This window comes from Eublepharis macularius, chromosome 1, assembly GCF_028583425.1.
Source record: "Eublepharis macularius isolate TG4126 chromosome 1, MPM_Emac_v1.0, whole genome shotgun sequence".
Taxonomy (NCBI): domain Eukaryota; kingdom Metazoa; phylum Chordata; class Lepidosauria; order Squamata; family Eublepharidae; genus Eublepharis; species Eublepharis macularius.
In genome coordinates this window covers 160983142-160994312 of record NC_072790.1, presented here as the reverse complement: position 1 = coordinate 160994312, position 11171 = coordinate 160983142, and positions in this window count along the sequence as shown.

Genomic DNA, 11171 nt, shown 5'->3' with positions numbered 1-11171 from the left:
TGGGGTTATGGGTGTGGGGCAGGTGGGGGTGGATTTGGGTCTGTGAGGGGCTAATGTGGGGATTTGGGTCTGTGTGTGGCAGCTGGGGGGGAATTGGGTTTGTGTGGGGCTGTAAGGGGTGGACTTTAGGGGCTGAGAGGACCTACTTGGGGAGGCCGTGAAATGGCCCCCCCAAGTGGGAGCAGGCTGAGCCATGGTGGGGGGTGGGAGAAGGGCCCCAGAGGGTTGGGGGGCATTTTGCATGCAAAATGCCACCCCTGGCAACACAAGCCTCCCCCAGCTGTCAGTGGTAGAGATTAGAGCACCTACTTGGGGAGGCCATGAAATGGCCCCCCCAAGTGGGAGCAGGCTGAGCCTTGGTGGGGGGTGGGAGGAGGGGTGGGAGAAGGGCCTCTGAGGGTAAGGGGGCATTTTGCATGCAAAATGCCACCCCTGGCAAAGGAAGCCTGCCTCTTCATTTTTTCCCCATAGGAAATAATGAAGAAAGATGAGCAGCAGCATGCTAACAATATGCTGCTCCTTCGCTTTCTTATGGGAGGATGGGGGGACCTGCTTTGGGGGGCCATAACATGGCCCCCCAAAGTCCAATCTGTCTGAAACTTGGGTGGTTGTTAGAGAAGGGTTAGAGGAAGGTCCCCACCAATTTTGGGCTTATTCGGTGGGAAAATGCCTCCTCCAGGCGTCCTGGAAGACGGAGGCATTTTCCCATAGAAAAAAGCCGAAAGAATGCCGAAATAATGCCGAAAGAATCCCGAAAGTCGAAAGCCGAAAGAGATTCTTGTTTCGGCTTTCGGCTTTAACGATAGAGAATCTTCTTTCGGCTTTCTACTTTCGGCTATAGCCGAAAATTTTTGGCTTGCACACCCCTAGTTGATAGTTCAGAGGGAGGACTGTATTTTGAATGATTCTGATGCAGTTGAGTGCAAAAACAACTGCTCTGGAGCTTCCAATTGGTCCTCCAAAAACCGAACAGCAGTTTCTGTATATACACCAAAGATACACTAACCTCTTTCTCTGTTGTCTGCGTCATCATCAGGAATTGCCTGGTACAGGCAGCAAGAAGCAGGGGAAATGGAGGCACGATGACACTTTCAATGAAAGTAAAGAGGCTGTGGGGAGACGACTAAAATGCTGCAGCACCCATAGCAGCACAACTCAGGTTTGACAGGACAAGAGAGAAAGTGACCACAGCTGCACCAAGATGGGGGGATGTAACCAATAATGTACCCAGGAAGCATCATGTCACCCTTACACAGGCTGTCCCTGGGCAGCTCTGTGTATGTTGGCCACAGGCAGTGACATGAAGACCCAGTCCAGTGAGACTCAGCCCCATGGAGCACTGACTTAAGATGCCCCCAGGAAGAGTCACAGCGCACCTACACAGCCACTGTGGAGCTGCTGGGGGGGGTTGGAGGAACACCTGCCACAGCAAAGCTGGGGAGTACAGACAGTGTCTGGAATGATGAGTTTCTCCTGTAAAAAATAAATTACTAGACTGATTAATCGAATTATATGTCCTTAAGGATTATAATATGGGTGATCCTCTTATGACTATGTATCTGGAAGTGTTGTTAGCTGACTTGCATATGAACAGGCATTGACAAGTGGCTATATATTCTATTGGTTTATTTAAAAAGTTGAACTGAGAGTAGAGTGCAAGCTGTTAAATTGTTATGGTGGTGTTTTTCTTTTTTTCACTAGAGTGTTTTGGCCGTAACTCTCCCACTTTGTTGAGAATAGAAAAAGCAGGCAGAGATGTTGGGAGACAGGAAGCCTGGACTGCTCCCTGGAATCCCTCATGATTCTCACGGGGCCCTGCTTGTATAATCTACTAGTCCAAGCTGCAGATACTTATATCCATGGATCAGGCCCACTTGGACACAAGGGAAATTTTTCTCCAAACTTGGGGGAGAACCCAGAAAAACATGAAAACATTGAAAAAATACATTGGGGGAGGGGTTAAATCTCCTCAGGAACACAGAACAATACACCTACCTCTGGGCTCCAAAGCTCGGAGAGAAACTGCAGGAGGCCAGTCAGCCAGGAAGTTACACCCACCACCACAGCTGGAAGGCATGAAGCTGTGGATGTGTGGGGAGACATCCGTGTCATCACTACTGCTGCTGAGAGGGTGAAGCTGGGTCCAGACAGGCAGGAATTCATCGCTACCACTGGTGAAAGGAAGAAGCTGGGCAAGTAGCCAGGCCTAGTGGTGGCGAGGCTAGGGGCCACACTGGGTTCAGGGTTGGAGGCTAGGAGCCACACACACCACAATTCTTACACTGAAGTGATGTGGCTGGCTACTTCACTGCATCGAGTCTCCTAGCTGACCTCCTGCCTTCATCACTTCTGTGAAAGATCCATGGGGGTAGGGGGTAGATCCCAGGCTCTGCTGCCAGCAGTGTGGGTGGGGGCAAAGAGCTCAACATGGGTCCCTGGAAACCCCCACCACCCCCACTGATTGTTGCTGGCCCCCACTTGTATTTATATGTTTTTGGGGGAGTACAGGGAAATGCCCTGGCCCTAGCCTGGTGGAAAACTCTCCTGCTGGAGATCTGGGCCCTGCGGGACCTATTACAGTTCTGCAGGGCCTGTAAAACAGAGATGTCCCACCAGGCCTTTGGTTGAGGACCAGCGGGTGACCTCTCTTATCCTATCTAAGATTGCTACCTCTTCTGTGACTGCCCTCGGCTATGCGTTTTACCCACAGCTAGACCTATGTAGGTCTTTTATTAGTATCCAAAGTAGCCTATATATAATGGCACCAGAGTATTTTAATATAAGTTTTTTAATCTGTTTTTAAAGTTGACTATTAATTTATTGTGTTTTAATTATGATGTGAGCTGCCCTGAGCCCATTTGTGGGGAGGGCAGGATATAAGTCAAATAAAATGAATAAAATAAATACATAAGGAGGAAGCAAGAAAGATCTGTTTTGCAAACAAAGCTCTGCTGATGGTTCTTAGGCTACAATTAATTGATCTCAAGTTGTATATCTGGCAGTATAATTCTAAACAGAGTTGTATCCTTCTAAAGCCATTGAAATCAATTGGTTTAGACCAATGTAACTTTTGTTTAGGATTGCACTGTGAATTATCCCTTACAGTAGATTGTAGAATGAAAGTAGTACAATTTCCAGCAGCAAAATTGAAACAATTTCAGACCCCATCCCCAACTGCAAAAAGGATAATTTAGTGCTATAAAAGATGAAGGAAAGAGAATTCGAAAAAAGGCAAATGATGGGGAGGGGTTGGCATCTGTGCCCCTGTTTGTAGACCTTTAGAGGCATCTGGTTGGCCATTGTGGGAATTGGGCTGCTGCACCACGTCTGATCCAACAGAGCTTTTCTTATATTTTAAGATGTGCCTGTGATAGCCACAACGGGTCCTGAAACTGAGCGCAAATGGTTGTACTTGCATATCAGTTTCAGTTTTTCAACACAGATATGCTTGGAAATAATTTAACAAAGACAATTTTTATGCTGAATCATATTTGAAATTTCTTTCCTTGACTAAAAGGATAGTTGTATTAATTAAAATTATATGTGCCATAATGACTTTTTGCCATACCTTATTTCGTTGTTATATCTTGCTGTCAGCATTTTAGTTGCTATGACAACAAAGGATTTTGTTTCATGTCTGTTTTCCCTGTTTTGTTAAGAAGAAATCAAGCCCTTTTGCTTTTTACTGAAAAGAGAAGAAATAGATGGAGAAAACAGGAGCAACACCCAACAAAGGACATTGTTTTTAATACAGATATCATGTAATATTGATGCAGTACACACACACCGTGTATGTGTGTGTGTGTACACCTTCACCTTTAAATACAGTTTGATGCAAATATGTAATTTTTACGTGAATTCATACAAAAAGTACAAAAGTTTTCCAATTGATGCATGAGGACAACAAGGAATGAAATGTAATATGGACTGAAGTAAAACCTTTGTCGCCAGTGTCTTTCTCAAATAAGGCTCAAGAAAACCAAGCTGATTTTAACTAGTTTATCAAATGGCTGATCAATGTCATATTTTCCTAATTTTAAGGGCAAGCTATGCTTGGCAGCCTATCCTGGCTATTTCATGTGGGATGATACCACCCTGACTTCAACCACAGCCAGCAATTAATTGCCAGCTTTGTTTATCATCACTATCCTTATCCTTAACTGTGCTGAGAGGTGCCCAACTTCCTCAGCCTCCCCCAGCATGCTATACAGGCAACTAGGAGTTGGGTTGCTGCTGCTCAATAGGCAAGATGTTCCTTCCCAACATTCAGTATCATAGGATGAATGGGCTGTTCAGAAACACCCTTCATCATTGCATTATGTCTCAAGGTACCTACCAGATTCTCCCTACCTGTAATGGACAAGCCACCCTATTTCAGCCAAACAACAGAGGGTAGCCCAAGGTAAACATCTCTTCCCCACCTGCTGACTATAACATTGTGCAGTTCTGGACCAGGAGAGCACCCAGGCACAACTCCCTCATATCATTCAGATTCCACACGGCCTACAACGCTGTGATTTGAGTACTTCACATCTCTTAGTCAGCATACAAATATCACTGCAATGATTTGCATCCCAGTACAGCCAGCAAGAAAGTTTGCTAAAACAGTTAAAAGTCGGATATTCCTCATCATGTATACCTTACCAGTGTCCTTAATCATTCCTCCTCTAGATGATAAAATGAGAATGGATAAAATACCGAATAGTCCTAATTCCTAATCCCTATCTCCTCTGCAGGTGGAAAGAACTCTCACCTCAGGGAAACATCTCTTGCTCCTAAAACAAACTAGACACTAGAATGTTACAAAATGTTAGTAAACTGGGACACAATGTTAGCAGCTGATTTTTTAATTTATATAGGATATGAAAAATCAAACATTTCTTTTTGGAGCTCCTCATATTCCTGACACCCATATTTGTGCTGTTGCTTCTGTTCCCTGTTGTTTACACACAAAAATGTACCTTTACAGTGCAATCCTTAAAAGAGTTACTCCAGTCTAAGCCCATTGAAATAAATGGGCTTAGACTACAGTAACTCTTTTTAGGATTGCACTGTTAGTACCTTAAATGTTGGAAACAGGCACAGTATCATTGTTTCTTCTTAATATTTCATTTAAGTGAAAGAGAACTTTTGAAAGAATTGTTTTTTGCTTGTTTGTTTGCTTGCTTACTTAGACCTTAACAGGCAGATGGCTATGGACAGTGCAAGAAATTATGGTCTTGGAGATGGTGAAACACTGTGGGCTGTTTCTATGTGACAAATGACCAGCATGTCATTTGAATCAGTTTCTGCTCAAGCAATTGGTAATGTGATCAGGGTCGGGGCCCTTGCATAGCTAAGAAAAAAGAGAAAGTGTGGCCAGTACCTTTGAACCTATTTAATCTCCAGCTTTCCATTTAATTCAACAACAATTCAAAGCCATTGGGCTAGTAAAGAGAGGGTTGAAATATCAGGACAGAGGGGGTAGCAAAGGAGGACATCCACTGGGATGTCCAAATGGGATGAGTATCATCTTCACTGAAGGCTTTGCAAAACAGTGGAAAATTACTAGTCAGGAGAACAACATAAGGGAAGTTTTTATCAGGCAAAGACTCCCTGTAAGAATGTTGTGCTGGAGCAGGGCAAGATGAGGAACAAGCGCAACTGCTCCAGAATGACCATGACATACTTTATTCTTGTACCACTGAAGAGGTCACCCATGATAGTTATGCAGAAGGTATATGGTAATGAACTGTTGTTAATTGGCCTAAGCTTAGCAATAAATTGAGGGATTTTTGAACCTGACATGTCAGTGCATTTCCTTCAAACTATAATCTGAACAACCTGCATTTATCATAGAGGGGTTGTTACACTTTGCTGCTTTGAGGAAATGTGCCAGTTGTCTGTAATATAGTCCAGCAGGCACCAAGTACTTCTAGATTGCAATGCCAGTGGATGTCCTCCTTAGTCAAACCATCTAAAAACCCATCGTTTCTTACCTCCTGCTAACTGTAAAGGTAATCATGGAAAAACATTGGGAAGACATATGGGGGCGGGGTATGGCTGCTAAATGCTATGAATAGATGGCATAATTTTTTAAAAACTCACATGCTAGGAATTGCAAAGGATAATTGCCTATTGTAAGGGTTAAATAAAAGAAGGTGGGTGGAAGGAAATCTGCCTTAAATGCAATATACAATGGAACAGATCAACAGCACCCAATTAAGAGACAATTGGAAAAGAAACTAAATTAGCAGGTAATTGTTTGGTGGAGAAAAATGAGGATAGGAAAAGAAGTGAACTTATTTTCCTCACAAAAAGAATTCTCAGTTGCTTTCAACTTTCATGCTAACCAGTCACTGAGCATTCCTGTGCCAATTTATTGATTCTTGATTTGCTATTAATGCAACTGACAGTTACTATTTCTGCCAAGCAATTGACAAAAGCAGTTCATCTTGTCAGAAAAAAAGATATTAAAGGAAAATCCTGACAAATTAAGTTTATTCAGCAGTGGCAGCCATATCAATCTCTTTTATGTATTCAGTTTAGTGGGAGTGGTTTGGTTTCCTTTGGGTAGCAGCGAGACTGTATTCTTCCTCAGTTTTATTTTGTGAACAAGGCAGAGTGAATATATCTTTTAAGGCTTTCATTATAATAATATACTAAAATTCCCTGTAGAAACATTTCATTGCACCTCAGCTCCGGTATTTACTTGGTTGTTTCAGACAGGACCTGGTTCTCTATGTGCAAGAATTGTTTCTCTGTTAAAACAGCAGTGATCCCATACACTGAGGTGTTGTTTTGTTGCCTTTTCTTCTTTGCCTTTCCCCCTCCCCTCCCCCTCCAATTTCATGACTTCAATTGCAAAATGGATTTTAAGCAAGGACAGAGATTACTACTCTATGCATTTCCCAGTTCAGCAAATTAATTCACAATGTCCTATTATTCAGAGCAAAATATTAGACACCTTGTATGTATGCTTTGAATGTCTACAAATTGCTCTGTTTTGCCATTCATGTTTTCTACCATCATGCTGATTATTTTGATCACTGAAGGGGAGAAAATTCAGCTGTTTGCTTTCGGCAGACGTTAAGTGTCATTTTCACATCCTCAGAAAAAAGAAACAGCAATGTGAGTCACAACAGTGCTTTTCTCCCTGTAGTTGTGTTTGTTGTTGATGTTATAGATAGCCTACCTAAACACTATGGACCAGGGCAGGTAACAATAGCAGAACTGAGGCAGTTCAGTCCTGCGTGCTGGAACATTGCTGATGCTGGCACTGCAAGTCAGTATCCCATGATCAGCCCCAAGGTGCAGAAAGCATAGCAATTGTACAGGAGCCCCTAGCAACTCCACTGCAATCCACTGCAATCCACACAAGCATGTCATTCTGTGGCTGGTGGATTGCGGTGGAGTTGCTAGGGGTTACCGTACAATTGCTATGCTTTCTGCACCTTGGAGCTGAGCATGGGATACTGACTTGTAGTGCCAGCATCAGCAATGTTCCAGCACTCAGGGGGACAGGGGAAGGGGGAGACCAGAAGTGGCAGCAGGGCTTTGTACATTGCCACATTATGGCTCAAGGGAAACTAGAAGGGCAAGGCATGTCTCCAGGGATCACCAGTCCGGTACCCACTGAGAAGCCAGTTCTCCATAGGTAACTCTCCAGACTCCAGGGGCACCCCATCTCAAAGTGGGGAGAAACACCTGGCTTCTGGCAAATGGCATTAGTGAAGGAGGTTGAGGAAGAAGGAGGCCTTTGGCAAGACCTAGGCAGCAACAAGGAGGCAGCATCAGAGGCAGTATGTCATGGGTTTTATGGGAATTTTTCCAGTTATGCCAATGCGCAGCATCATACTGGGGGTGGGAAATAGGATCAAGAGGTTTAGAACACCAACTGTGCCCTATTACTCCCCTGATAATGCCTGATCATTGTTAGTTTCCCTTGCATATTTACAGATGGGCAACATATCTTTGAGTTACAGTTACATCCCTTGATGATGGATACAGCTAACTTCTTCATCGCATCATCAGTTGAGACTACTGATGTCTGTAACGTGCTGTCAAGTCACGATGGACTTATGGCAACCCCAGCAAGAAGCTTTCAAGGCAAGTGAGAAGCAGAGGTGGTTTGCCATTGCCTTCCTCTGCAGAGTCTTCCTTTGTGGTCTCCCATCCAAGTACCAACCCTGTTTAGCTTCTGAGATCTGACTAGATCGAGCTATACCATGCTGCCTTCCCTCCCAAGATTATTGATAAAACATATGAAAAAGTCATTTGATCTCCCTCTAAATAACATTGTGTTTGCCTCTGAGGAAGAGTTCTGGAAAAAAGTAACAGCCATGATACTTCACCATTGCAGCTTTGTGATAACAAAATGACTCTTGATGTGTTCCCATGTATGATTGGTGGGGGGTGGATAAAATCTTCAATGGCAGTTAATTTGAACTTCCAAGGGAAACTCAAATTCATGTCTTTGTTTGCCAGCTAAAGGGCAAGGGAAGCATTTAAAAAAACTTTATGTTCAGATGTGCATTATCATTGTAATCTAATTTTTTATGTATTTTTTTTCAGGGACTGTGAGACAAGAAAATCCAAATATATATCCAGTTCTCATGTTATTTCAGCTCCTGAAATGACTCCCAAAAGCCAAAACAGATTATGAGGAAAAGGAACACAAAGTTATTCTGGCATATTAGAGATTTCTTGAAGAGTATAAGCATGTAGCTTTATATTTGAATGTTCCACCCTCCAACACAGACTCAGTAAAATTGATAGGTTCAGGGCTCAATTTGAGGGGGAATGCATTGGAACACCATTCTGGTAGTTCCTCCAAGTCAGGTGGCCTGCTGCCTGGCCCTGGGGTCAAGCTCAGTGGGCACCTTGGCTGAGGACTCACATAGTATTATTATTGCTTGATCTGTTCAGGTCTGTGGGAGTGATGGGCTAGGGCTCTAGTCCCTCCCTCCCTCTGGTGTCTGGGCTGCTGCCAGGCACTGGGGCCAAACTCAGTGGGCACCGCAGCGGAGGGCACACAGAGTCATCTCCTTTCCTGGCTTCCTTAATTCTACCTTGGTGGCACAATGAGTCTTCCTTTTGTGTTGGCCACCAAGGGTGGTTGTGGGGTGAAGTGCAATGGCAGAGGGGTGGGTGGATCCCTGGAGGAATGGTATGTGTGTTATGAAAGATCACTCCCATCCCCATCCCAAACTCTCGGTGCTGTCCCCACCTGCAGTCCACCCCTCACCCCGTCATCCGTGGCCAGCCCCGCAGTGCAGCCTGTAACCATTCGTCCTCCTTCCTCTGGGACAGTTAGCGGTCCACGTTTCAACACCTCCATATGGAGGCACTTTCAGGCCCTTCCTGATGACCCCCGTGTGGTGCGGTGCCATGCCTGTGATGTCCTGGTGCGCAGGGGCAAAACCCTGAAGCACCTGTCTTCAACGGCCCTGACTCGGAACCTGAAAAATCACCACCTGAGCCTGTTTCCCTCCTCACCCAGTGAAACATCCATGGGGGGAGAAAGGGGGCTACCAGCTCTTCTGAGCAGGGGTCAGTGGGAAGGTCACTTTGCCCTGAGGGTGACGCCGGTGGGAGCAGAGCGCACCAGCAGGCTGTGCTCACAGAGGTTGTCCCCTCGGGGTCTGGGACAGCGCCGCTTAGAACCTCGAGGCCGATGGCTCAGGAGGCGAGCCTTCGCATCTTGGCAGAAGCTATTGCCCTACATGGCTTGCCCCTATCCAGCATGGACTGTGTGGGCTCCTGCAGGCTACTAAAACATTTTACCCCTTGGTTCTCCATGCCATCGCCATGCACCCTTGCCCATCAAGTCCTGTGGGTATCTCGAATGAGGGCTGGCGCATTTGGCTCAGGTTTAGCCAGGTCCAGTCCCACTGCTAACAGACTTCTCAGACCTTGATAGGCCTTCCTGGCACAGCCAGATCATCATGATACCTCCTTTCTGCGAAGGCAGGAATGTGGGTGATGCTGGAGGCAGCCTCCTTTGGGCACTTGCGCAGCAGTTCAGGAACTGTTTCACATATAGTTGAGCCACATGGTGCCCCTATCCATCACAAACACTGAGCCCTCTGAGCAGGGGGAAATGGGTCCCTCGACTCATGTCCATCCCACAAAGGCAGGAAGGTGGCTGATGTCAGCTGCTGCTGCTGCTGTCCAATTTCCATCTCCGCCTCTCAGGAACCACTCTGACCCATCCAAGCAATGTCTCCTGTCCTGTCCATCCCCTACTTTCCACAAAGGCAGGACGGTGGGTCATGTCAGCCGCTGCTTCATGGGAGACTATCCTGTTACTGCTCCCTCCTTGGTTACACAGATCAGTTGCGATTGTGCAGCTGATCATACCATATAGGGATACAGTCAGTTGCACAGCATGGCGGCTCCCCTGTCAACGGGACTGACTTGACCCCTTTCAGCTGGATGGGAATGTGTCCTGCAACTCCCATCCTTTCTGTCAAGGCAGGAAGGTGGGTGGTGCTGGCTGCCGCCAGAGAAATCCTCAGTGGGACACTCGGGTGAGGACCCGTCCCGTAGTTGCTGGGGGATCTTGCCGATCCCCCTCCACATGTTGGACAGAACAAAACAGAGAGACAGATAGAAAGATGTGTTGAAAAACAAAAACAAAAACATTGGGAAAAGATGGACACATGAGCATACATATAGATGAAGACAGAGAAATGAATGTAGAAAACAATATGGTTATAGGAAAAGAAAAAAATAAAAGCTAGAGATGGAAAGAAATAATAAAGGGCACATATATACGTGGAAAGAGATAGATTCAGATAAATAGTGGTGGAATCATCAGAAGAAACAGAGAGAGAGAGAGAGAGACAGTTGCTAATAGACAGTGTAAGGGAGATACAGAGACACAGATAGAAAGGGACACACAGATATCAACCGTTCTAGAAGTAGAAATAGAATGTGAATGCGTCAAGGAGATACAGAATCGAACAGAACATGCCACAACCATGGAGAAAAGGATTGAAAATCAAAAACAGAGAAAGAGACAGACGTTGCAGAATGTATAAGTAGAATGAACAATACGCTAGAATGTATGTACATATATTAGAGAATGTATGTTAACAGTTAAAGAATGGTATATGGTTGGAGAACTGTATATAGAAACAGATAGAGATTGAAATAGAAAGAGAGGGGATATCACCCGCCCTCCGGCC